At 47.0% G+C, this 27037-nt stretch overlaps 1 protein-coding gene across 3 annotated transcripts in view; it reads right to left on the bottom strand.

Moving 5' to 3' along the window:
- Positions 1–27037, bottom strand: part of LOC119159841 (uncharacterized) — a 250188-nt gene that overhangs the window by 24485 nt on the left and 198666 nt on the right. The window lies entirely within an intron of this gene.

The following is a 27037-nucleotide window of genomic DNA, read 5'->3' as shown; positions in this document are numbered from 1 at the left end:
ATTCAGGCGTAGGAGCACTTATGTGTGCTTATCACACTTATGTGCCTGTCACTTGCAGTCTGAAACTAGAGCACCGTAAGTTATGCATGTGTGTTGCCTGCAGGAAAGGAAGAGGGGGCCGTGGTTTACTGCCAATGCCCCGTGCAAGCTATTTTCGCTATTTTAATTCCACGCTATTCTTGTTGCAAGCTTCGGCACCTACTATGGGCAAACAGCTAAAAAATAATTCACAAACTTAGAAGACTTCTCAACTTTGCCTACAAGCGTAATACGTGGAAGCTCACTTTCAGCGAAATGAGCTTTCTAACACCCTCAGATCATTATCGAACATAAACTGCGATAATGCTTTCGAGGAATGCAGGTTGGCCGTAAACAAATATTGATGTAAATAAACATGGTACAGCAGAAAAATGATTCTCTATTTGAAGATGTAGAATGCGAGGGATAAAATGCTCTTATATGTATTAAAACAGCTTACATCAAAACATTTTCCTGGTGTATAAGCATCACATATTATTCTGGGGTGGCCACAGAAAAGCATGTATTTAATATATTTACGCAGTCACCGCAACTTGAGTTAAAGAACCCTAAACGGCGAGAACAGGATCCACCCACTCCTTGCTTCATCGTCTTCTAGGTATGCGGCAGATAACGTTCCCCTCCGGCGGTGACAGCACCGACTCGGTGCAGTCAGACAAAGATGGTAATGTGAATGTTCATTATATACATGCGTTGGTGCAGTCCGGAGCAAGAGAATGCTTCAGGCGGCCAACGTGAACAATGTCAGAGCGAGATTGAGTCATCGAGGATAAAGACATGAATTTCATACTTAACGCCGGTCACAAAACAGCGCACACGGTATGGTCTGGTGTACGGCGACAGTAGGTTTTCAGGAAGTCCAAGACGGCGTGCTATATCTCACACGAAAACAAGAGATCCAAGAATAAAGTGTTCGTTTCTATGACGGTCGCCATATTGAGATTGTTGGCCCGCTTGTGAGTTGGTTAGATAAACACGGGATAGTTGACGTGCCTGCTCAGGGAAGGATATGTTCTTAGGCGTACTCAGTAAGCGGCTATGTCGAAGGATGCATCATTACGTCTAATAAAAACGTTTCATTTTGTCCGAATAAAATAATTGCGAGTTATAAGCTGTTTCCCACTGGGACGTATTATAGACGAACGCAACTTATAGAAACGCTGCATCACAATTCTATTGGTTGGTGGAAACGTGAATTGCTGGCATGTCAGTATTGGTTCAGTTCATCGGCTCCGAAAGGAGATTCGTCTGCGTAAGGTAAGCCGTGGTAATTCATGTTTGGTGGAGCAACACAATACACTATGAGTGGTGACCCTATAAAGAAACTGCCTGCCTTGCTTCGTTAGGAGCCGAAGATGTGTTGTATGCTGAAAGATGATGTTTGGGAGCAAGAAGTCCGCTACGTCGGTCGTGCTACTGGTTCGACACATGCAGGTAATTACAAACTGAGTCCCGCGGCAATAGCTATCTATCAGTTTTCTGAGACTGACGTAGGTAACTGATCAACAAAGTAGAAGTCAGCCAGGTATAACGGCTCATTGGGGACTTTGAGTGACTTTGGCAGCAGCAGTAACTTCAATTTCAGTGTATGTTAAAGAAAGCCAGATGGTCGAAATTTCTGGAACCTTCTTCTTCGTTACCCCTTATAATCACGTCGTGGCTTTGGGTTGTAACACGCGAACTATTAGTATAAACACTGTTTTCATTATCCTCCATGGCATCGTGTTTTATGTTACAAAGCTGTTTCTTACAATGTTGTATTGCTGACTCTTGTGGTAAAGAAAATATTATATGGGAATTTTTTTGTTTTCTTATCAGTGTATTGCACAATATACTGTATCTTAGGTGCGCCTATGTATAGTGAGGAAAACTATCCCCTCTTTTTTCGTTTGTGGTGGGAGGGGGCGTGTGTGTTATGGATTGTATATTATCAGCAGTTGTGTGCAATGTACTAATACCACCGTAAAATAACGTTGCCTTGTTTTTAGGATCTACTATCCTGCAAGGACTTACTATTCGTTCTCTAAAACCGTTTACAAGAACATTAAATAATAAAATTAAGGCGACATCGAAGATAAATCAACCAACGTACCAAGCAGGATTTTGTACAGGCTACTTTACAATAGACCATACTCATACTACCAATCAGGTAATAGAGAAATCCACGGACTACGATGAACCTCAGTACATAGCCTTTATGTACTGCAAGAAGGCGTTTGCCTCAGTCGATACATAATGAGTGATACAAGCACTAGAACACCAAGGCATCCACGGAAGTAGGTAAGTTTATTTACAGTAAGGCAGAGAGGTCGGCCCGAGCGATAGCTTGCTCTAGCCTGCTACTCTACTCTGGGGGAAGGGAAAGGGGAAAAGAAAGAATAATGAATGACGATGGTGAGATAGAGAGGTGAGTATGTAGTGTTCTTTCTAGCTGAGACACATTTCATAGCCGCGGACATAGTCCAGTTGTTTCCAAAAAGGTTATAACTGCTCTTGTGACCGCAGTTGCACTGTTGGTGTCTGGCCAAGGGCCCAACACGGTCTCATCATTTAATGAACTATTGCGATATAGTTCAGTAGAAGAAATCAGTGTTTGTCGTTCACGTGAGTAGGCTGGGCAGACACAAAATATGTGCTCAAGTGTTTCTGGCACATCACACTGTTCACAATTAGGACCGGTGTCACTGCGACCGATGATATGTGCGTATCGTCTGGTGTACGCTACACCAAGACGAATGCGGTGGATCATACTTGTGAGTTGCCGTTTCAATTTAGGGGGCATGCGGAACCTCAATTCCGGGTCCCATTTGTGAAGTCGCTGGTGTCACCGTTCCGGTTTGGTCCAGTGCTGAAGTGTGTAGCTGCGCATCACGCAGCGAAGCAGGGCGTTCGTGTCAGCGCGTGAAAACGCAATGCGTACTTCAGGGGCACTGCTTAAGGTATTTTTAGCTTCAGCGTCTGCCTCTTCGTTTCCCATCACGCCGCAATGAGCGGGAATCCACTGGAAAGTTATAAGATGACCATTTGTTGAAGCAACTTGAATAGGTTCTGTAATTTCTATTGCTAAGCTGTAATACGGACCTTGCTTCATGATGCAATTAATGGTTTGCAAAGCGGGTTTGGCATCACAGAAAATCGTCCAGGTTCGAGGTTGCTCTCCGCAAATAAATCTTATTGCCTCCCGGATAGCGACAAGCTCTGCGGCAGTTGATGTGGTTTTATGGTCCACTTTGAATCGTCGAGCGATATCTATGTCTGGGATGACAAAGGCTGCGGCGTAGGTGTTTAGCGTGGTGGATCCCTCGGTGTACACGTGCAGAGAATCACTGTACGTTGTGTAAATGTGATATAGGATCAGCTGTCTGAGTCCAACAAAAGAAATGAGCGACTTCTTCGTGATTGCAGGTATCGTAAATGAAACAGATGGTTTAGGCAGGACCCATGGAGGCACTGCAGGGGCAGTTGGCGGAGAAAATCTTGATGGTATAATGTTTTCATGCCGGGATATTACTCTTGAGAAACTGCAATCTGGGTGAGTGGCGGGTAGTACTGACAGTGGGTGCTGTCTGTGTCTGCTCAGCAATCGGAGGTGAACTCTAAATGGCTCGCAGAGTATGTATACACTTTTGGGACAAGCCCGAGCCTCTGCGATTGTCCCATTTGTTGAAGTACAGCGCGGTAGACCCAAGCATCTTCGTAAGCATTGAACTTGAACACTTTCTAACGTCTTCACACAACTAGGTCTCATATTGGAGAGCACCGGCATGCTGTATCGAATGTATCCCACAAATTGAGCATTGTACAATCGAAGTAGCGATGATTCTGACGGGCCCCATCTTACTCCTGCTAGGTGGCGAAGAACGAGAGCAAAGCTCTTCAATTTCGATTTAAGTACAGCGACATGCTTTGTCCACAATAGATCTCTGTGTACGACAACCCCAAGGAACTTCTGGTGTGTTACAGCAGGTATCGCTGTCCCATTAATGAATATCGGGTATTTTGACATATGCTTGCGCGTGAACGCAAGCACTGCGCATTTGTCGGTTGAAAGAGTGAGCCCCTGACGTCGTAGATATTTGTATGTGATCGTCACTGCACGCTGTAGTCGAGCTCGTAATTGCGTACGAGTAGTTCCGAATGCCCATATGCATATGTCATCAGCGTATGCACTGATCTTCACCGTGCTGGGAAGTTCTGCTGCTAGGCCGATCATTGTGACATTGAATAGGATCGGGCTGAGAACTCCTCCTTGGGGGAACACCACGATGAACCTTATATTGATCGGTGTCTCCGTTATTTGTCGTCATGTAAATGGTGCGGTCCCTAAGGTAGCTAAAAATCCAAGCGTACAGTCGTCCACCGATGTCAAAATGTTCCAGTGCGTCAAGGATCGCATAATGCAGCACATTATCGTAGGCACCCTTAATGTCTAAGAAGACCGCCGCCACTAGTCTGCGTCGGCTTCTTTCCTCTTCAACGCTGGTGATCAAGTCGACCACACCATCAATGGCAGATCAGCCTCTTCTGAAGCCGTTCATAAATTTAGGAAAGAAGTTGTTCCTCTCTATAAGCCACTCTAATCTTGACAGTACCATTCTTTCCATCACTTTTCCGACGCAGCTGGCTAAGGCGATTGGTCTGTAGGAGGAAAGTGCATAAGGACACTTCCCCGGCTTAAGCAATGCAATAATGCGACTGCATTTCCAATGAGTTGGGACTTCTCCTGACTCCCTAGAGGTGTTATAATGAGATAACAGGATACGTCGTGCTTCTGTATCAAGATGGTTGAGTGCAGCATACGTGATTCTGTCAGGTCCTGGTGCCGATGATCGGCGGGAGGCAGAATTCGCAGCGTCAAGCTCATGCATTGCAAAACGTACCTCAAGGCGCTCGTCAGACGATGGAGGTGCAACGGTAGTGAGAGGCTCATTAGTGGCAAGACCATCAGTGGTGTCCACGATGAGGCTACAGTATTCACTGGCTATCTCAACTTCTGTCCGTCTCTGATGTGGAGCAACAGCTTGAAATGGTTGATGTTGTTGGGGAGTGGTCCGCAAACTTTGTACCACCCGCCAGATCTTAGATAGAGGTTGCCTGGGGTCCAGAGATCCACAGAACTTTCTCCAGCGTTGCTTGTCAATCTTGTCAAGATGCCGAAGAACATGTCGTTGAGCTCGACGACAGGCGGAAAGGTCTGAAGGTGACTTCGTTCGTCTGTATCGGCATTCGGCACGGCGATGGATTGCACGAAGGGCCTCGTATTGGGAGTCAACTGCTGATCTCTGCATCGGTAGGTTAACCTGTTTGGTTGTGTCACGCAGTGAAGAAGCAATGATGTTCTCTACTTCGGATGGATCAGTAGTGTGCTCACAGCCAGACTTGACAGATGCCTTGAACAGTGTCCAGTTGGTTTGATGGATGTAGCGTGTGTGTGTGCGGCGAAACCACCTGAACTGAACATAGGTTGGAAGGTGGTCACTGCCGCGAGTGTCCCAATCTGTGCACCAACATGCGGAAGACAGGAGGCTTCTGGAAACGAAACAGAGGTCAAGGCAGCTGCTGTAGGACGTGCCACGAACAAATGTAGGTGATCTGTCGTTGAGTACGCTTAGTCCATAGCTGCATATAAAATTGGCCAAGTCCCTTCCGCGATAATTCGTTGTAGTGCTACCCCAGAGAGGATGATGTGCATCAAAATCGCCGATCACAATGTGTGGCCTTTGTGCTGCTTGGAGAATGGTCCCCAGGTGGAAGCAGTCCATCTGTGCGCTTGGGTGTATGTATCCTCCTATTATTGAGAATGTCCGCTTTTTATGTGTTATAGTCAGGCTCACGTAATCGTTGCTGGTATGCGACGCGACTTCATGTCTCAAGAACGTCAAATCACGGCGTATACAAACGAGAACTTTGCTCGTACGTTGATCACTGCGGGACCAAGTCTGGATATATCCAGATATACGAAAAGATGAAACCATATTCGGTTCACATATAACAATAACAGGAAATTGATATTTAAAAACCCATTGCCTGAAGTCTGACAGACGGCCGCGTAGGCCACGAGCATTCCATTGCATAACAAGCGACTGGCGCATGCGTTCTTCGAATATCAATGCCATGTTCACTTACTGAAGAACCAGTAGAAGAGGCTCCAAAACCTCAAGTAGCTGCAGAGCCGCCTTAGCAGCGGGAGTGTTTAGGCTGCTTAGAACCTTACGCATCGAACCCATCAAATTTTTAAGCATAGCCTTGACATCTGCGTTGTCCATCTTCTTGTTTTCTTCATTGGGGGTAGGGGCACTATGTGATGATGGCGCTATCGTAGCTCTTGACAGTAGTGAAGGCCACTGAGTCTCCGACGGGAGGAGAGCCAATGACTGGTTACATTGTACTTGCGTGGACTGTATTGGCATTTGAGCATCCGTATCCTCCTTTCTGGCCGACAAAAGTAGGCTAGTAGGTGGTGAGGGCACGGTTTTGTGTGTAGAATTCGATAAGCTATGAGCACTGCTGCTTCGTTTGCGTCGGTGTCGTGAACGATTTTTACGGCGCCGTACAGCCCTTGCAGCTTCTCTGTGTGTGGAGTGGTCTCGAACCATCTTCTTCAGGATACTAATTTCATTCCTCATTTTGGGACATTCCTTTGATGTTGCGTCATGGGCGCCTGAGCAGTTTGGGCATTTGGCCACAGCATTGCAGTTATCACCATCATGAAGGCCGCCGCAATGCTTGCAGGTTACTGCACCCTTGCAAACTGCACTAACGTGCCAAAATTTCATGCATTAATGACATTGCAGAGGTTTTGGTACGTAAGGACCTACCGAGAGCCTCACGTACCCAACTTTTACACGTGTGGGTAACGTCTTCGACTGAAACACTACTTTAACACATTGCGTGCGTCCAAAGCGGTGGAAACCAAGCACGGGAGCCGACGATGACAGCAGTTTCTCGAGACTCGAGTCTGTTATCTCTTCATCCACATCGTATATAACTCCTGTTGTCGTGTCTTCATCATACGCGGAAAATGCGCGCACCGGAATGTTTCCTAATCGAACAATCGCTTTCAACGTGTCAATAAAGCCTTCGTAGTGACCTCTACGGACAGTATGTTCTTTCGAGTATTTATGCGTATATCTACGACTTTCCCTGGAGTGACGAGTTCAAAGTACTCTGACAGGCTCTGCCTATTTAGAGAGTTCAAATTGTCTGTCATCAATGTCGGTACATACGAAATGGTGTACGACCGCATGCTACTCCCCTTTGTCTGTGCTGGCCGGCCAGTCGGCGATGTCCGGCTGATTTTTCTTTTGAGGCGTCGATTGGTACGACCACGTAGTTGCTGTCCGAAGCCATATCTTCAACGGAGGAGTCATCAGAACTCTCAACGTGGACCACGCTTGGGCCGGGGAGAAAACTTGTTCAGACGCACTATGATGTGGTCGGCCCGGTCCCGGTTGCTGGAGGGGGTTTTGATCCCCCATTCTAAGGGGGAACGCCCCTCCGAGGTGTGTAGATTATTGAAAAGTCTAGGCAAAAGAACTAGAAAACTCACAGAGCTCGAAGCAGAGGCTGTTCTCTGTGACAACTCCACCAATCTTACATAAACATACCGTAAGAAACCTGCAGGGAATCCACCGTCACCGAAATTCTCCATAAAGAAAGCGAAAAAATTCTAATAAAGAAGGGTGTGAGGCAGGAAGACGTGGTCTCTCAAATGCTATCTTTATAGGAGCTTTTCAGGGCCCTAGATTGGGAAAAGTTAGGAAAAAAAGTCTATGGAAAGTTTTTAGTAACCTGCTAATCACTAATAGCATTGGTCTTGGTTGGTAACTCTGGGGACATGATTACTGAACTGTACGAGAAAACCAGAAGGGTATGCCTGAAAACAATATGCACAAAACTAAAGCGATGTGCAACAGTCTCAGCAGAAAACGGCACGTTGCGTTAAGCAGAGAGACGCTGGAAGTTGTAAAGGAGTATGTCTACTTAGAACTGGGAGTAAGTGGGGAACCTAACCATGAGAGGGAAATAACTTGAAGATCTAAAAATGCAGTGGATCCCATTCGGCAAGCATTCTCAAACTATGAGTGGCAGTTTGCCACTAACTTTCAAGAGGAGGATATATAGCAGCTGCGCCTTGCCGGTACCTAATTACGAAGGAGAAACCTGGAGATTTAAAAACCTGGTTCAGCTGAAATTCAGGGTGACCCACCGAGCAATGGAAAGGAAAATTATAAGTATAACCTTATGATACAAGAAAAAGTCAGAGTGGGTTAGTGAAGAAATTGGAGTTAAGGACAAGACAGTTGAAATCAAGAAGAAGAATTGGACATAGCACTTAGTCAGATTAACTTCTGGCCGTTAAGGGTAACCGACTGAATTCTAAGGGAAGACGAACGCAAGAAGCGGAGACAAAAAGTTATGTGGCTCGATGAAATGAAAAAATTCCCAGATATAACGTGCCACAGACAGCACAAGACAGGGTTGATTGGTGACCACGGGAGAGGTCTTTGCCCCTGCAGTGGGCGTAGTCAGGCTGATCACGATGATGATGTCCAAGATGAGAATTGAGGAATCACCAATTGACATATCGACTGAAGAAACATTATTGTGGCTGCATCAAGAGAGGGCTCGATTACAGATCTTGGCTCCCTCTTTTCGTAAATTTGTAATAATCGGAAGTGAGCAGAGACGCTTTCAATATAAACGGCCTTCTATGAGCTAGACTATACATGAATTATTATTTATACACGTAATCGATAAACTTACGTGCAATAATGACTTTAACGGTAAATTTGACGATTTCTGCTTTTGAGGTATGTGAGTAATAAATTGTGAATTCGTTTAGAATGGTTCACAATTTTTGTGTTTTGTGTGTCTCTGTGATTTACCTAGCACAATAATAGTTTACCAACCTTCATTCGGTCTCTTTTCTGACTTTTTCTTTAAAGTAACTTTTGTTTAGGCACATAGTCATCCACACTTTCAGAACCTGTGTTCTACAGCGCTTGTTCAGAAAATTCGAACAATGTCCAATAGTGAAAAATATTTATGACTGCCAATTTTAATTTCACGGTCATGGTAAAAAACTTGTAATTTCGAAAATATTTAATTATGGGTTTCATTTCGGGCAAAGATCTCCCCTTTTCAGACGGTGCCACCGTGTCCTGTTGAACACTTCAAAATCATAAATAGAAAAAGCGCTTTTGGTTTCCAGCAGAGAAGAAATCTGGACGAGTAGCACGTGTGTTGTCACATATGGTGCGCGTTTATGATAGTGCTTTAAGTGAGTTAATAGAATCACACGCGCACAACCCTAGCGGCAAAAGCAAATTACTGCGAATCACCTTTTTACTGGCTGTCATGCGAGACTCACCGTCCTTCATATGCGCAAAGTTACAGCAGTTATGGTATGTTACACATATGACTGTACTTAAGGAGAAGCACGATACTGCTCACCTATTGTATGTAGGGGCTCTACTCACTATAACCACTGTAGCCTTTGTTCACCAACCCTGCTTTCGTGAAATGTCACGTATGTGCCTCTTTGCTCTTTCGGTATTCTTTCTGCGAAGCAGGACACCGCTAGGGGGCCACGGAGTGCGGACGTGTTGCGCGTCGGCTCTGCAACTTTCCTATGTTTTTGGTGGATTGTCGAATTTATCGTGCAAAACGCTTCTCACCATCGATCGGCGGCAGTTTGAAGGACTTCCTTGACACCAAGTTTTACCAGGTGGGACCACTTTTTAGCTACTTATTGGCGCCTTTTATTCCACCACGAAAGCAAGAACGCCAAGTCCAGCGTCTCTACGCACGACGCCATAGGCCGGCCGCTGCGGCGGTGGGGCCTGCAAGCCTAATGTGTCGCCGGACCTCCTCGGAGCTCCCGATCCCCGACGGCAGCGTACAAGGCCTTTGCCAGGGCTAAATGGATGTCGTAGAGGTAGAAGGAGAGGACATTCGGCCGGAAGGTTTCGGCGAGGGAGCAGGATGGTGCAGCGTAAAGAGAACGAAACAGGCCGACGGCGCGTCCGAGTCAGCGCAAGACCAGAAGACTGAGACGCAGCAACAGGCGGCTGCCGCTGACACTACAGGGATTGCCCCGGATACTGACACAGCGGCGCAGAATAAAAAGAAGTGTGCTCGTTACTTGCAGCACCTCGCTAAGGCGAGCCGAATGCCAGAGCTACCGCCCGATGACTACAGGATCATTGTGCGCCCCCGCGGCGGATTCAACGGGGCTGAATACAAGATAGATCGCATTTACTGCTGCCTTCGTAACGCGGCAGGTATCGGTAGAGAAGCGGCTAGAGAGGACAGCATCTCCCTCAACGTTAAACAGAACGTCGTGGTGCTCAGCACTCCGTCCGCGGACAGAGCCAAACGATACGGAGCCATCAGCAAGCTTTGCATCGGGAACCGAGAGTTCGAGGCGAACGCCTATCAGGCCGCCCCGGAGAACACTTCCAAGGGCCTGATTAGGAACATTTCCAAAGACGAGAGCCCGGAGGACATCGTTAACAACCTAGTGACGCAGCGCAACCCCGGCGTGCTGCATGCCAAGCGAATGGGCACCACGGACAACATCATCGTATTGTTCGACGGTTTCCATGTTCCCAGACACGTATACTATGGACCTATGCTTGTGACATGCTCCCTCTACAGAAAGCACATCGACGTGTGCTACGCGTGCGGGAGGCTGGGCCATCGCTCCGACGTGTGTCCCAACCCTGCCGACAAGATTTGCCGTGGCTGCGGAAGCAGTAACCCACCGTCTGACCATCGCTGCGAGCCGCGGTGTCAACTGTGTGGCAAGGATCATCTCACGGGTGACCGCGTCTGCAAGGCGAGATACAAGACTCCTTACATAGTCAAGCGTCGCCGCCTAGAGCGAAAGCGGCGTGAAGAAGAGCAAGCGGCCGCAGCGTCCGACAGCATCTACAACAGCGGCATTAGCACCGAAGGCAACGGAGGTTACTACAATCATTATCCGGCGTTTGACAGTCATTCATCCAACGCCACCCGAAGAGGACGCTCGACAAGCCGAGACGCGAGAGGCGGCGGCGGTAAATCCCGGTCCCGCTCTCGCAGCCGGAAACCAAGGCCGAGAAGCATGTCGAAGACGCGTGGCGGTGCCGTTCCGGGCGCCGCAGCTGTCAACCAAGGCACCCAACAAAGTCAGCAGCATCAGACGTGGCGGCAGCCGCAACAACAAGGACCCATGGGCACATGGCAGCAGGTGAGATGGGCGGATGTAGCCGCCTTTCGCGCCGGCGGCGTTGTTTCGGCGGGACGTCCTGGCGGTCCCGCCGTCGGTGGCGGCGGTGGGAGCGAGCTCAAACTAGCGGTAGAGCGAGCGCTAGAACAACGCCTAGGACCATTACAATCGATAATTTCAGAGCTGAAACGCGAGAACGCCGCCCATAGAGCGGAAAATTCCAAATTGAAAGGAGAGGCTCCACGAATGCAACAACCGCAGCAACAGTCGACGGCGCCGCCACCACCAACGCCTCGGTATTCGACTCTGTCGAGACCCGAGGCGGCGGGGATGGACACGGATGACGAGAGCAGTTCGGGAGAGGGGGCAGGCGGACGCGAAGACCGCCCGTGTATCGCGAAAAGGATAGCACTAGATCCTGCCAGGCACGAATCCACACAGCGATTTGGCCGTTATGATAAGCTACAGAAACAAATCGATACTATCGAGACCAGCCTCGATGAACGTTTTGCTAAACAGGTGGCACAGATGAATGACATGTTCAATAGTGAGATAGCTAAGCCCTCTGAACAAATGACACAAATGCTCACCGCGCACACGGCGCGCATAGAAAACATTGTAGCGCGACTCCCGACATCTGCGGGCAGACCGATTAGAACGGTGAGTAAGCCCTACGCTAGACAGCAACAGAGTCAGCAGCAGCAGAACGCGCTGCCAGACGCCGAGCCGCAGATTCAGCCGCACCCCAGTCACCTCGACGGCGATGGGCTAAATTAAACACAAGCATCACCATGGCTAGACACGCGCACACTCACACTAACACTCACAAACAACAGTACACGATCTGGCAGTGGAACTGCCGGGGATATAGGAGGAAGCGGGGAAATGTCGAGCAATTTATTCGAAGCCGTGAGACGAAAGCGGACATTATCCTTTTGCAGGAAACAAATTTTCCGGCAAAACTAGCTGGTTACAAAGCCATAAATGCGGGCGCGGCGGAAAACAGGCGGCAAGAAAAACGTGCTACACAGCGCTCGGCGCGTGGTGGGGCGCCGGGGGCGGCCGTGGGTTGCCGCGGGTCGCCGAGGGCGGGGCGATCCGCTCTCGTCGTCGGCGCGACCGCGGTCGCTGCCGTAGCCCCCGCCGCGTCCGGCGCCGGTCGCCGCCGTGCTAGTTAGACGTAACATCACGGTGGCGCAGCGCGAACTTGAGTGCGTAAGGATACCGCATGTTTTTGTAGAATTAATTCCTAAGCGCGGCCGAGGCCTGTTTGTACTTAACGTCTACAGTAAACCCACGCTACAGCACCGATTTGGGGAGATGCTCCGGAGAGCAAGCACGGCCGCCAACGGCGCACCTCTGCTAGTTGCGGGTGATTTTAATGCGCCCCATGGGGCCTGGGGATACACGCGTGAAACGCTCAAGGGCAAACACCTTTGGGAAGACTCGCAAGACCAACGGCTTGAACTGATCGCGAACCCCGCCGATCCGACGCGCCGGGGTAACAGCGTGAGCGCAGACACGCTACCGGACCTCGCGTTCGTGTCGAATGTCACAGCGGCGTCTTGGCGAAACACGCAGGAGGACTTAGGGAGTGACTACTCTCTGATAGAGATTACGGTAGACACGGGTCCGAGCGTTCGTAGAACATACTCTGAAAGCACAGGCCGTAAACTCAAATTAGTGCAGTGGGACGCGTTCCGCAAAAAGAGAGCAGAAGGCGGGCGGGGCGACGAGCCGATCACGGATATAGACGAGTGGGCCGCGACGCTCAATCGGGACGTAGACGCGGTAACGTGCCACATCCCGCCCGAAGCGAAGCTCGAAGTAATCGACAGCAGGCTCCTACACATGTGGGAAGCAAAGCACGCCCTACTCAAGAGGTGGAAACGCCAAAGACATAACCGGGCGTTGAGGAAACGCATAGCACGGTTAGACAGAAAAATTGAGGAACATGCGTTCCAAGTCTGTAGGTCACAATGGGAAGACCTGTGCAACGGCCTCGAGCGACAGATGCGCGGGGCGAGTGCTTGGCGCCTTTTCCGGCACCTATTGGATCCGGAAGATACTCGTGCCGCTCAAGGCCATAAAACTCGGAGACTTGTGAACGATCATAAAGGCGATGACTTGCTCGGTGCAATACGTGACCGTTACTTTAAGTCGGCAGAGAGCGTCCAACACCCAGATTATGACGGCGTTGCTAATGAGCAACTAGACGCCGAATTTAGCGAAGCGGAAATTCGGGCAGTCCTTTTTGAACTAAACACCCGATCGGCGTCCGGCCTGGACCGGGTTTCGAACAAGGCTCTCCGAAACTTAGATGACGAGTCAATCTCCCGATTTGTGACTTATATCAACGAGTGCTGGCAACGCGGTTCCCTTCCTGAAGCGTGGAAAAGAGCTCGAGTTATCATGATTCCTAAACCGGACAAGCAGGTTGCGCTTGATAATCTAAGGCCAATTTCGCTCACGTCTTGTGTAGGAAAAGTTCTGGAGCACGCAGTCCTCAAACGCGTGACTGACTTTCTCGAAGTCCGCGATGCATTTCCGCACACCATGCTAGGATTCCGCCGCAATCTCTCCGCACAAGACGCGTTGCTTCAGCTGAAGCACCACATTGTTGATGACATTACCAGCTCAACCAAGGCGATCATTGGCCTAGATATTAAAAAGGCCTTCGACCGCGTTAAACACGAAGCAATTTTAAACAGAGTTCAAACATTAGGACTAGGAAAAAAAACATATAATTACATACGTGACTTCCTTGCCGGCAGACGCGTACGCGTCGTCGTTGGAAATGTGGAACTGCAAGAATTTGAGATGGGCTCGAGGGGCACGCCACAAGGCTCCGTAATTTCGCCATTACTCTTTAATTTAGTGCTATTGGGGCTACCCGAGAAATTATTAGGCATACAAGGATTGTATCACAGTATCTACGCGGATGACATCACCCTCTGGGTTCCCGGCGGAGGTTGTGATGGTCACATCGAGCGTACGCTCCAGGCAGGTGTAGACGAACTTCAGGAGTACTTGCGAGGAACGGGCCTCGAATTCTCGGCAACCAAGTCGGATTTTCTAATCTACAAACCTACAAGTAGAGGTCGCAAAACCCCGCGCGACGAGGAAAGGGAGTGCTACAAAATAAGCGTTCTATTGGCAGATGACACTCCCATTCCACACGTAGACAAAATTAGAATGCTGGGGTTACACCTGCAGGCAAACTGCCATAATGGTGAGACGGTGCGAAGACTACGTCGTTCGGTGGACGACACGATCCGACTCCTACGTCGTATGACGAACAGACGTACTGGTATGCGCGAACACTGCGCGATCTGTCTAGTGCAGGCGTACGCAATAAGCCGTATAACATACGTTGCCCCCTACCTCAACTGCTAGGCTCAGAAAAAAACAAGATCGAATGTATAATACGAAAGGCTTTCAAGAGAGCAATTGGAGTTCCACTGAATGCGAGCACTGAAAAGTTACTAGAACTTGGACTGCACAACTCACTCGACGAGTTAATTGAGGCCCATGTCGTTTCGCAAAACGAACGCTTGTCGGGGTCTAAGACGGGTCGACACATCCTCGAGTCACTTGGCATCCGGTACCACACTCAGCAGGGAGAAAAAGCGGATGTTCCTGCCTCGGTTCGCGACCGCCTAATTGTTCCGCCGCTTCCTAAGAATATGCACCCGACGCACCACGTCGGGCGCCGTAACCAGCGAGCTAGTGACCTTCAAAAGAAGTACGGCACTAGCGACGAAGTTGTGTACGTAGATGCCGCGAGATATGGTGACGGGAGACACGCACACGCCGCTGCGGTCGTTGACCGTGCGGGCAAATGCCTCGCGAGCGCCACGGTGACCACGGGACATACGGAGGCGGCCGAAGAAGCCGCGATAGCCCTAGCAATCGCCACGGTGCCGAACGCTACGATCGTAATCAGCGACTCGCAGGCAGCAATCCGCGGCTTCGCGCGCGGCTGCGTCTCGCGGGAAGCGGCCCGCATCCTTAAGAGGTGCAGTGATGGTGACTCAGCGTCGCGATCGCCACAACAAAATTTAACAGTCTTCCTTCTTTGGACCCCGGCACACACCGATGTCCCGCTTCCGGGCAACGAGGCGGCCCACGCCGCGGCTCGAGGTCTCACTCGCCGAGCCGCGGCACATTCCGTGGCCGCCGCCTCCGCTCTCGAGAACGGGGCTTCTGATCTGCCGGATCGAGACACCTTGACAGCCACGCAGCGACAACACAGACCACAATGGTCGTGGGGTGATCGTCTCATCACGTTCCGAGATATTACGCAACACTACAGACTGGAAAGGCGAAAGTTCCCGCCACCGCATGACAAATTAAACAGACACGATGCCGTAAGCTATCGCTTACTACAAACCCACTCTTACCCCAGCCCGGTCGTCTTACGCCACTGCTACCCGCACTTACACATTACCGATTTATGTAAAGCATGCGGGCACAGAGCAACGCTGCGCCACATGCTCTGGGAATGCGCCGATAACAATGGTCGAGAAACGGCCGCCGTTCGCGATGCGCCTATGGCGGCTGCCAATACCAGGCAACAGGACGCCTCGAGCTCACTCGTTCCCACCGCCGTCCCGTCTGCGGGTGCCGCGGGGGACCTTCTCCGTCGGCGACGCCGCCGCTGGGAGGCGGCGCTCAGAAGCTCGGAGCTCAACGACCAGCTCTGGGCTGTCCGGCAGGCCGAAGATGCCGCCCGAGTTCAGGGACTCAGCGCCGCCATCTGAGGCCACCAAGATCAAGCTGCCGGCCAAGTTCTAATAAAGTTTCCTCTCTCTCTCTCTTCTGCGAAGCATTCCTGTCTGGTAGCTATGCACACATGATCGGCGCAGCCAATTGTCGCCGAGCGAGGGAAGCGTGGCTAGTCGTTTACTGCTTCTTTCTCTGCACGCGTAATATTTCGCACTTCTTTGTGCGGCTGTATGATGCAGCGTACAAATATGTACACAGAGTGAAGAGAACTTTCACGGAGGATGTCATGTGGTGTGGAATTTTCTTAATGCACACGCTAGAGCTGGTGAATAATTCTAAAACATGTCTGCTTGTAGCAGGACAGTTGCAGTACAAGCTTCGCTTGTATTGCAAAGATACAAGCGAAAAGATTTCGTATTTTTTCGTTGAATGAGCAGGAAAAAATAAGAAATAATGTCCTTTAGAGCTCGTTTAGAGCTTGCATGCATCATACGCATTTCACACCTACGACAACAAGCATAAAGTCGTTCACATGTGGTGTGCACCGAATTCGATAATTGAAAAGACCAGGTGTTTAACAATTATTTTTACTTCAAGTTGTGCCATGTGTGTCGGCAAAGTATCCTCTCTTGATCCAAGCTCGAAGAAGCGTTTCTGCGCTTCACTTGTGCTTTCACAAACATTTTAATTCTGTGCATGCATATTTATTATTTACAATTACTGTGTGAGTTTCGATTAATATTTTATAGAAGTAAAGTGAAAAAAGACGAAGGGCAAAACCAGCTGACAGGTGCCAGTCAATACATCCACCCTATTATCGTTTGGAGCCAGTCAGTTGGGTGTGGGCCACAGTGCTATTTTGTCAGCGCTACATAAATTCATTCAGGCAACCGGAAGGATACGCTGCTAGTGGTACTGCCAGATATATCCAACTCTTTCTTCCCCTTCCTCATTCTTGTTAATTTGCTTTATATATTCTGGTTTATCGTATTCTTCTGCAATTTTTTCACGTTTTTTTTTCTAAAGGAACATTATTAGTGTTCCTATCTAATTTCTCTTTATTATTTTTAGCAAGCGTTGTAGAAAATGATCTATTATGAGGTACAGTGTAGCCAATCCCCCATGTGGGTATGAGCCAAGATCTCCTAGGAGAAAAGACAAGACAAGACAAGGTGCGCGGGTGAATCCGCCGACTGCAGTTAAGCCTTAATATTTATAAGTGTGCTATTCTGGTTTTTCGGTTAACGATCCAGTGAGAATATCTCTGACTTACAAGGTGCAGGATATCCCACAAGTGGAATCTTTAAAACACCTCGGAGTGGTATATAACGAACAACTATACTGGCAAGCTCATATTAAATATACCACAACTAAAGGAGCATGGGCAATGGGTCTATTGCGCCGGCTGAGCAGCCGCAGATCGGGTATGAGAAGAAAAGCACTTTTGATGGCCTACAAATTGTATGTACGACCGGTATTGGAATTCGGCTGTGTTCTTTTTCCGGTGCGCCAGCATACCAGCTTCGACCACTAGTCCGATCAGAGTGAGAGGCTTTACGCTGTGCTTAGGCATCCCAAAACGTGTGGTGAATGTAGTATTATACCTGGAAGTGAGAACACCACCCCCGTTAAAATCATTTAACCTACTTACGGTGCAGACTTTTCTAGGGTTCTACGAAACACTCAATAACCATACTCGAGTAATTTTCATCTCCAATCCCGATATCATTTTCTCTGAGCACTGGCCTAGATTCCGCAAGCTACAAATCATATTTGCACAAACATTACTCGATTCCCTGAATGTACAAATCCGTGACGTGCGTCCTTTGACCATAGAACCTAAATTCACAGACATTGTCTACCACAATATTTTTCCGAAACACGCAAAATAATTACCTCACGGAATTTTAAATCGACTATAACAAGAGCATCAAGGTAGTCTGCCGAAGAATGTGGTTATTGCAACGGATGCATCGCAAACTGAGGAAAAATCTGGCATAGTAATATTCTGCCCTCATATTGATAGGTCTTTTTTCTTAGGACTGCAGGATTTCATCCCAGTTTTATAGCTGAATTTATCGCCATAATATTAGCTCTCCAAAAGTTAAGCAGTTTAAATACAGTAGTAGCAATCATCACTAACTCATTATCTGTGTGTTATTCTCTCTCTGCATCTGGTGAAACACCTCTTCTAAATATTTTCAGAATACTAGTTCTCGAGCACCTGCATTGTCTCCACTTAATTTGGGTACCAGGTCACAAAGGTTTGCTTTTAAACGAAAGCGCTGATTCTTTAGCAAAAGCGGCGCCTTTATTGCCAATCATTCCGGTTTTCCCACAAACAACATACATTACGATTTCACGATATCGAACCTTAACTTTAAAAAATGCTTATCGAACCCCGCCTTGACAGCTTCTACAGAAAATAAGCACCTATTATTTCTCTGGAAAAGTGAGTTATCGTGGTCGAAAATAATTGAAGTGACCAAAGTCAAACTTCTACCGGGTACCTCCCTCAACTTTTACCTGCACAGAGCATGTGAAGCGTTGTCTCCACTGTGTATCTTCTGTAAGGAGGAAGAAACAATCAGTCATTACTTTTCTATTTTGTCACCGCTATACGTCATTAAGAAGAAAATTCGTAGCACCACCTCTTCGAAACATGGGTCTGGAAATATCCGAATCAGTTGTTCTATCATTCGGCGCCTCTCTTCTGGGCTACAGTCACAGGGATAGAGACATAGAGGATATAGTCACGCATTAGAGGAATTTATCAGTCAGACTAAAAGAGTATAGAGGTATACTCTTCATTCTTTTAAACTGCAAGATATTATTATTTAGTAATTATTTGTCGTGAAACCTATCCCTAGCACATACGAGTAGTATTGCGAAGAAAAAAAAAGAATTCATCTAACACTCGGCCAATTATGTGCATTCCGTAAGAGCCATGAGATGAGGAGAAGAAGACTAACAGGAATAATAATAAGAAGAAGACGTCAGCGTCTATATCGAACACGGAGTCATCATCGTACGTTTTCACGCCCCTTAAGGATCCCGGTACATCCTGTGGGACTGATAGCGTGGACGTTGGCGATTGGTTGGCCATCTTCGAACGCGTGAGTGGGCCGAACAAATGGAATCTCACACTTCAATGGGATACTGTGCTGTTTTACTTGACAGGCACGGCCAAGGTGGGGTATGAAAACAACAAAGAGCAACTCACAAGCTGAGGCCAATGCGAAAATTTGAGAGGTATTTGGCGAACCCGCTGGTCGTAAGATCGCCACCAAAAAAAAAAGAATTTGGCTGCCATGCGAAATTCCCCGTGGAATCATACCTCTATACATTCAAGACGTGCTGATCCTCTGCAGCAAGCACGAGAGTGACATGCCGGAAGCTGAAATGATCGGGCATGTGCTGGAAAGGATCGCTGACGACGCATTGAATCTCCTGATGTGCAGGGTTTGTTCACCGTGGAGAGAGATCATCTAAGAGTGTCATCAGTTTGAGCAAGTGCAAGTCACCGCATTTTGCAACCATTCACTAGACTGCCGAAATCCGCTGCAAGGTCGACTTGTGAAGACCAGTCCACTCCATGACGTTCACCGCTGCGGGAAGACCTGACACGCACTGTTCGTCGAGAACCGAAAGTAATTGCGCCCCTCATCGTTCTATTCGCGCCACACTGATGCCACTCCTGTTACTGTTCTTGTTCAAGCCATCGTACGCCAGGAGGTTGAAAACATCGGAGTGCATTCCATGCGCCCTGTCACCGCACCCAGATCCAGCTAACGCCCCATTCACGACGCCCTCCTCCACTCGACGGTTTTCTCCACGTACTCGCAACCCGGCTGAGTGGCGACTTGCAGATGACCGCCCCATTTTTTTCAATTACCAGTGCATTGGAAACATTGGTTGCTACTGCCGAAACACAAGGTCCTCGGCACATCACGGAGCAATCAATATGACCCGTTTAGAGAATACCACCAGAACCTTTTCACCTGCCCTTGAGTCCAACTTTATTGACCATTCTCGGAACAATTGGTACAGCCGCTTGCCTGCACCACGCGGGCGCCAATCTAATTCGCCGCAAACACGTCGACCATCGTTCCGTTCGCCGCAGCCACGGCACTTCTCGTCCCCCTTGGCTTCCAACCACCATCTTGGAAAAGTGAGAATTGTAGCCCCGGAGATAGTGCTGCATTGACGACTTCCGCAGCAAATCCTCCCTCTGTTCCCACCACACGAAGTGTAATAAACGTTAAAGTAGACGGTGTACCTGTAGAAGCACTTGTCGACACCAGCGGAAGCATTTTGGTAATGAGTTAAAACCTATGCGCGCGTTTAAAAAAAGTTCTGACACCAGCGGCTGCACAAATGCTCCATGTGTCCAATGGCGGCACGTGGATGAATTTGTTTACTGCCCGCTTAAGTATACATATAGTCGACCACACTACTTCTGTCCTTTTCGCCGTGATTGAAAACTGCCCTCATGACGTTATTCTAGGCTTCATTCTGCTCTTATCAATTGAGCTACCAGCGTCCTTCAGCTAGAGCTGCCTCAGAAAGCCATTGCTGTGTTCTTTTCAGGATGTGCGTCTGCCACCTCAGACAGCCACCCACGTCGTTTTGACCACATAGCCACAAGTTCCCGATGGCCAATATGTCTTTCTTCCTCTCGCCGACGTCATTTTGAGTTGCAAGGTTGACATTCTTCAAGCGCTTGTGGCTATCATTGATAATAGCGCCTCGCTCCCACTTTTACATTTCAGCTCGTGCCCTCAAGTGGTTATTCAGGGTATTTTCTTCGCCAATCTATCCAATGCTGACGAATTGAAAACTGTGTCTCTCACCAGCGGGATTGATTTACTTCAGTCTCCTGTAGCTAAGAGAAACTATTCTCTGCCAGATTGTTTCTCAAAGAGGATTACACCTGACCTCTACCTTGCGCACGCCAAAGTCATTCATCGCCTTCTAGCGTTCTATATCGACATTTTTAATTTGAACGACAGAATTCTTGGGAAAACACCCTCCCTTTAGCACCGAATGAACACTGGTGACGTCAGTTCTATTCGCCGACTCCCCTATTATGTCTTCCATACTGAGCGCAGAGTTTTTCAAATGGAAGTTGACAAAAACTTCAGCCAAAGTGTCATCGAGTTTACGTGCACCCTCAAGCAAACGTTTCATACGCAGAGTTGGATGCAGTGTGTAGATCTGACCATGATCCCACAATTAAATGTAGTGATTTTAACGCACACCATGAATTGTGGGGTAGTGAGCGTTGTAGTGAAAGGGGATCTGCTATAGTAAAAATATGCGAAGATTGTGGTTACACTATACTAAATGATGGTTCTCCAACGTTTCTACGGGGGCATAACTACTGCAGCGTACTAGACACCACTGTGTGCTCCTCTGAATTAGTGGCTTGAGCAGACTTGACTGCAGACGCTGATGCAAGAGAAAGTGACCACTTGCCAGTATTCATATATCACCGAAAGTTGAAGAAAACGAGAAATAACCGCACAACAAGAATTAGAAATTGGGCAATCTTTCGAGAACTACAGAGACAAAATCTTGAACCTTGTTCCGACGCAGAAACGTATGCATCGAAGATAAAAAATTTTCTAGCAAAAGCAACTCGTGCAGTACCCATTCCAGATGGGTATTCGGGTGTTGTCGCTGAGTATGAGAGGCTTCGGGCAATACGACGCCGATCTGAAAGAAGATATTGCAGGTCGGGTAATTTAGAAGATTTCAAGGTTGCACAGAAAGTACATTCTGCAATGCATAACCAACTGCAGAAGCTTTCAACCAAAAGGTGGCAAGATTTATGTGCCTCACTTTCTCCATTTACCTCGGCGCCTCAATTGTGGAACATGGTACGCGCCCTCCGACAGCCAGTAGTCCACTCGAGACCACTGCAGGCTCTAGCGCTGTCTCAAGGCGTTAGCGAACGTGTGATTGCCAAAGAATTTTGCGATCTTGTACTGAGAAATGGAGAGACCGCCCAAACTAGCGACTATAAATCCTCAGCATAATCAGCTTCGGTGGTTGTAACAAAGTTCTCTGTGATCAGTTCATCAGATCTCGATGACAGCTTCACACCAGAGGAGCTCCAATATGTGCTGTCTTCAGTAAAACGAACAAGTTCACCAGGAACAGATGGAGTTACATACGCTGCTCTTGGTAATTTGTGCAAAGGGGAAAATTACACCTGTTGGACATCTCTAATAAAAGTTGGCAAGAAGAAAAAGTTCCGGAAAGTTGGAAGGTATCAAAAGTAGTACCGTTGCTAAAGCCAGGGAAGAGCCCTATGCAGCTGGACTCGTTTAGGCCGGTTAGTTTGACAAGTTGTTTTTCAAAAGTGATGAAAACATTTATCAATGAACAAATTTTATGGTGGCAAGACTTAAAAAAACTACTATTAAAAAGCATAGCTGGCTTCAGAAGAGGTAGATGTGCATTGGACTGTATTCTGGATTTGGTCACAGATGTGGAAAACCAACGAACGCAAGGAAACACCACTGTCGCTGTATTCCTTGATGTCCACCGAGCATACGACACAGTGAGTCACGTTCACGTTCTGGAAGGTCTGGCGTTACAGGGATGCAAGGGCAAGATACTGCGTTGGATCGCTAACTTCCTGAAGCTCCGGAAAATTTTTGTAGTTATGCAGAAGGGCCCAACAGAACAGAAGATTTTATTGTGTTAAATGAAGAAGAATACATGTGCATGATATACAGAAAGAGGTCCCATAGTCAGAGACTGCAAGGGGACCTCTTGTACAATGTACAATTGATAATGATTGTGATGTACATAGCAGGGAGACAGAGCTACAGTAAAATGCAATTGAAACAAATAAAGTAAGAATATACCCTTGTAATATCACAGAAACAAAAAGTAAGAATAACGTGCTAACTTCAATGACAAATGATTACAGAACACAACTCACAATGAACAGGAATCAAACAGGCTAGTTAGTTGACATGATATGATTTTTTAACTTCGATTTAATTTCCTTCAGGGATCGACATACTTTAATGTCGAAAGGCAAACTATTCCAAAAAGAAATTCCGGAAAAATGAATGGTTTGTTTGCCATAATTGGTGCGAACTTTTGGCAGTAGAAAGTTATTGTTAAGGGCAAACCTAGTGACATTGTTATTTGAGAGAATGGTAGTGAAATGTGGAAGTTGGTTATTTATAGTTCTATACATGTAAATACCAAGGTTATATTTAACTAGCTCAGATACAGTTAATATATTGTTTTCGTGAAGTAGTGACTTAGCGTTAGAGAGATATGGGCTTGATGTGAGAATTGTTATCGCTTGGTTTTGAATTGTCTGAACTGAAGTAAGATGAGTGGTGTACGTGTTGCCCCATGAAGTAATACAGTAAGAAATGTGCGAATGAACAAAAGAAAAATACAGTGACATAAGGATTGATGGATTGAAATAAAGACGAGATTTAATCAGTAGTCGAATGCCATACGTCATTTTTTTCCTAATATATGCAACATGTCGGTGATATTTCAAGTTACTGTCGAGTTCAACGCCTAGGAATCTACAGCCGTCGCTCACAGGGATGTCATTGCGCGCAATTATCACAGGAGGGATAGAAGGCAAGGGTTTTTGTGGTGAAGAGAAGACAACAAATTTTGTCTTAGACGTCTTAATTTCTAACATGTTATTACTGCACCACCGATTGAGCTGTGCCAGATCAAAGTTTAGTTTTCCAGTTAAGGATGTAATACTGATAACAGAGTTAAAAATTGTGGTGTCGTCGGCGTATAATATACAACTGGATGAAGAAAGGCTTTTCGGCAAATCGTTAATATAAAGTAAAAACAAAAGGGGCCCCAGAATAGACCCCTGGGGTACACCAATATTAGTTAATTTGGTTGAAGAATATGCATTAGAAATTACCACCTTCTGTGTCCTGTTGCAGAGATAACTACGCAATAATAGTAATGTTGGGCCAGTTATACCAAATGCTTCAAGTTTATTGAAAAGAATGTGATGATTGATTGAATCAAAGGCTTTAGTTAGGTCGATGAAAACACCGCCCGCATAGTAACCGTTGTCAATAGCCTTTTTTAATTGGTCAGTAAGTGAGATTAGCGCAAGGTCACTGGAGTAGCCAGAACGAAAGCCAAATTGACAAGGTGATAGTATATTAAATTTGTTTAGGTAATTTGTGAGACGTGTACAGATCAGTTTTTCAATTACTTTGCTCAAAAAGGGTAAGATGCAAATGGGGCGGTAGTTATTCAATAACGAAGCATTTCCTTTTTTATGTACGGGGATTATTTTACCCTGCTTCAGTTCATGCGGGAAAACACCTGTTCTAAACATTAAATTCACAATTGAAGAGAATACATTTGATATAAGGTGAGCTACCATTTTTACATGGGAGGGGTGAATGCCGTCAAGGCCAGCACTCGTCATTTTTAGGGCCCCTATAACGCTAATTATTTCATCTGGAGTTGTGGGAAACAGAAAGAACGAATGGGGTAAGCGATCTAAGGCCATTTCATTTAATAAAGGTAGGGTGTGCTCGACGTTAAAGAAGAAGTTTGCAAACTGATCGGCGATGTCAGCTGGATCACTATAAGTGACATCATTATGAAGAACTGTAGCTATTTTTTCCGAACGTGGGTTCCTATTTAAAAAGGAATTAATGATGTCCCATTTTTTCCTCGTACTATTTCCGGCCTCAGTTATCTTTTGCGCATAATACTTTCTTTTAGCTTCCTTAAGCTGGGTGTTTATTAGGTTGCAAAATTTTTTATAGCGAACAAGCAAATTCGTATTAAACGGTTGCCTTTTAGTTTTTTTGTAGAGGTTGTCACGTTTGCGCATTTTTGTTAGTAATCCCCCCGTCAGCCAGGGATTTGCTGGTGATGCGATTATTTTTTTGCATTTTTGCTTATCTGTACAAGATTGAACATGTGATAGGAGCAAAGATGAAAAGAGGGTGAAAGCTTCTTGTGCATCATCTTTAAGATAAACTTCAGACCAGTTAGTGTTAGCAACGGTATCTATATATCTCTGCTTGTCCAATATATCACGAATAAAGGAAGGTGAATCACGTTTTGCAGTGGAATCGAAACGCAGAAATATGGGATAGTGGTCAGTAATATTAATTTCTAGCACTCCAGCGTCTGGTGCCGTGAGTAGATTTGAAAATGCATGATCAATGAGGGACCCATTGCTAATGCTGTTTGGTCTAGTTGGAAGACTGATTAAAGATTCATACCCGAAGCTGTTTAGTGCAGCTAGATAGTTGATTGAGTAAGGTGACAAATCGTCTAGTAAATTAATGTTTATGTCACCCATGATAATAGCATTTTTATTTTCAAGGTAAATAACATTTAGGGAGCGTTGCAAGTTTGTGCAAAATTCAGTAACTGGAGAAGACGGTGAGCGGTATATACAGCCTAATATGAATCTTTTGTTATCTATATTAAGAAAAGTATGCTCAAACTCAAGCCAGACCGATTCACAGGAGAGCGTGTTTAATTCGAGATCAAGCCTTCGTTTACAGGAAGCGTTAGAAGATACGTATGTGGCTGCGCCACCATGATTACTTGATAACCTGTGACTGTAATATGACGTATAGGAAGGGAAACCGAACAGATTTCTATCGTCTTCTGATAACCAAGTTTCTGTAACTGCAATTACTGAGAAAGGGTTGGTAAACGTGGAAAGAAGACTTTGAAATTCATCAACATGCTTTCGTAGGCTTCTGGCATTAAAATGAATAAAAGAGCGGGAGTTACTCCCTAAAAACGAGTTTAGTTGCACAGGTGACAGAAGAGCCGACGAGGAAGGCATGGCTGGCGCATGCGCATTAAGTACAATGGGAGCCAATTAGTTTATTTTAGCCAGATCAGCCTCATCGCGTATCCTGTATACTTTACTGTCGGTTGTCTTGCGAGCTTTGATTTGGCAGTTTGTTGTCCACAAAAACATCCATTTTTTCTCTTTCTTTAAAGCCAAAGCCTTAGAAAAGAGAGCCTTGTTCGCAGGGGTCAAATGCTCATTTACGTACACGGGATTGTCAGGTGTCTGTGTTATTTTGATGTCCCTCAGGCAGAGCTTAGCTTGTCGGGCCTTGCTTATGAATTCAGTCTTCTTATCTCTTGAACAAAATCGCGCAAGAAGGTTTTTGTTGCATTCCTTTGCTGTAGGAACACGGTGAACGACGTCAAGGTCAGAAGGTGACACCGGGCATCCGATCTTTTCACCCACCGTTTGCAAGATCGCGACACAGTCCTCCCCTTGTGTGCACGGTACGCCTCTGATCTCGACGTTGTTGAGCCGTGAATATTGTTCGATTTCAGCTAGTTTCTTAGACATCATGCGGTTTTCAGACTTCAGTGATTTGTTTTCGGCCATCAAGGCAGCGTTGTCTTGCCTTAATTCCTCAACAATTTTTTCCGTGAATTTTGCACTAACAACAAGGTCATCAACTTCTTTCTTCATTTGCACCACATCGAAACCAGAATGATTTAGCTTTAACAGAATCCTTGCGAACACCGACTCCACTAAAACCTCGGTTTTCAGCTTCTCCTCGAGTTCCTCTAATCTCTTTGCCAGTTCAGCATTCGTTGGCATTTTGGACACAGTTAGAAGACACTCATACAAGCTCAAAATGCAAACAACGGCAGCAGCGACAGCAAATTAGAAACGAAAGAATCGCAAATGGCGTGAAAACCAACCTGCAGTAAATTATACGGTAATCTCGGTCAGTTGCTCAGTGCGCTGCCGCTGCTGCCAATGACATCCCGTCGACAGTGCCGGTCCTTTATAGCGTTGCTTGACGATTCCAGAGCCGCCCAGTGGTGATATCACCGAAAACGCAGCCGCAGTTAGAGCTGTGCAGTCTCCGAAGGCGCCACTAGCAAGGTAGTCCGTGGCAGCAATCAGGGCGTCCGGCGATGAAGCAGCACTTCGGGAAGCAAGCTTGGACGATCGGGCATCGGCCGAAGTAACTGCAGTAAATTATACGGTAATCTCGGTCAGTTGCTCAGTGCGCTGCCGCTGCTGCC

The sequence above is a fragment of the Rhipicephalus microplus genome, chromosome 3, assembly GCF_043290135.1.
Source record: "Rhipicephalus microplus isolate Deutch F79 chromosome 3, USDA_Rmic, whole genome shotgun sequence".
In the NCBI taxonomy this organism is placed as follows: Eukaryota; Metazoa; Arthropoda; class Arachnida; order Ixodida; family Ixodidae; genus Rhipicephalus; species Rhipicephalus microplus.
Note: the sequence above shows the minus strand (reverse complement) of the source record. Positions and strands in the feature narration are given on the sequence as shown.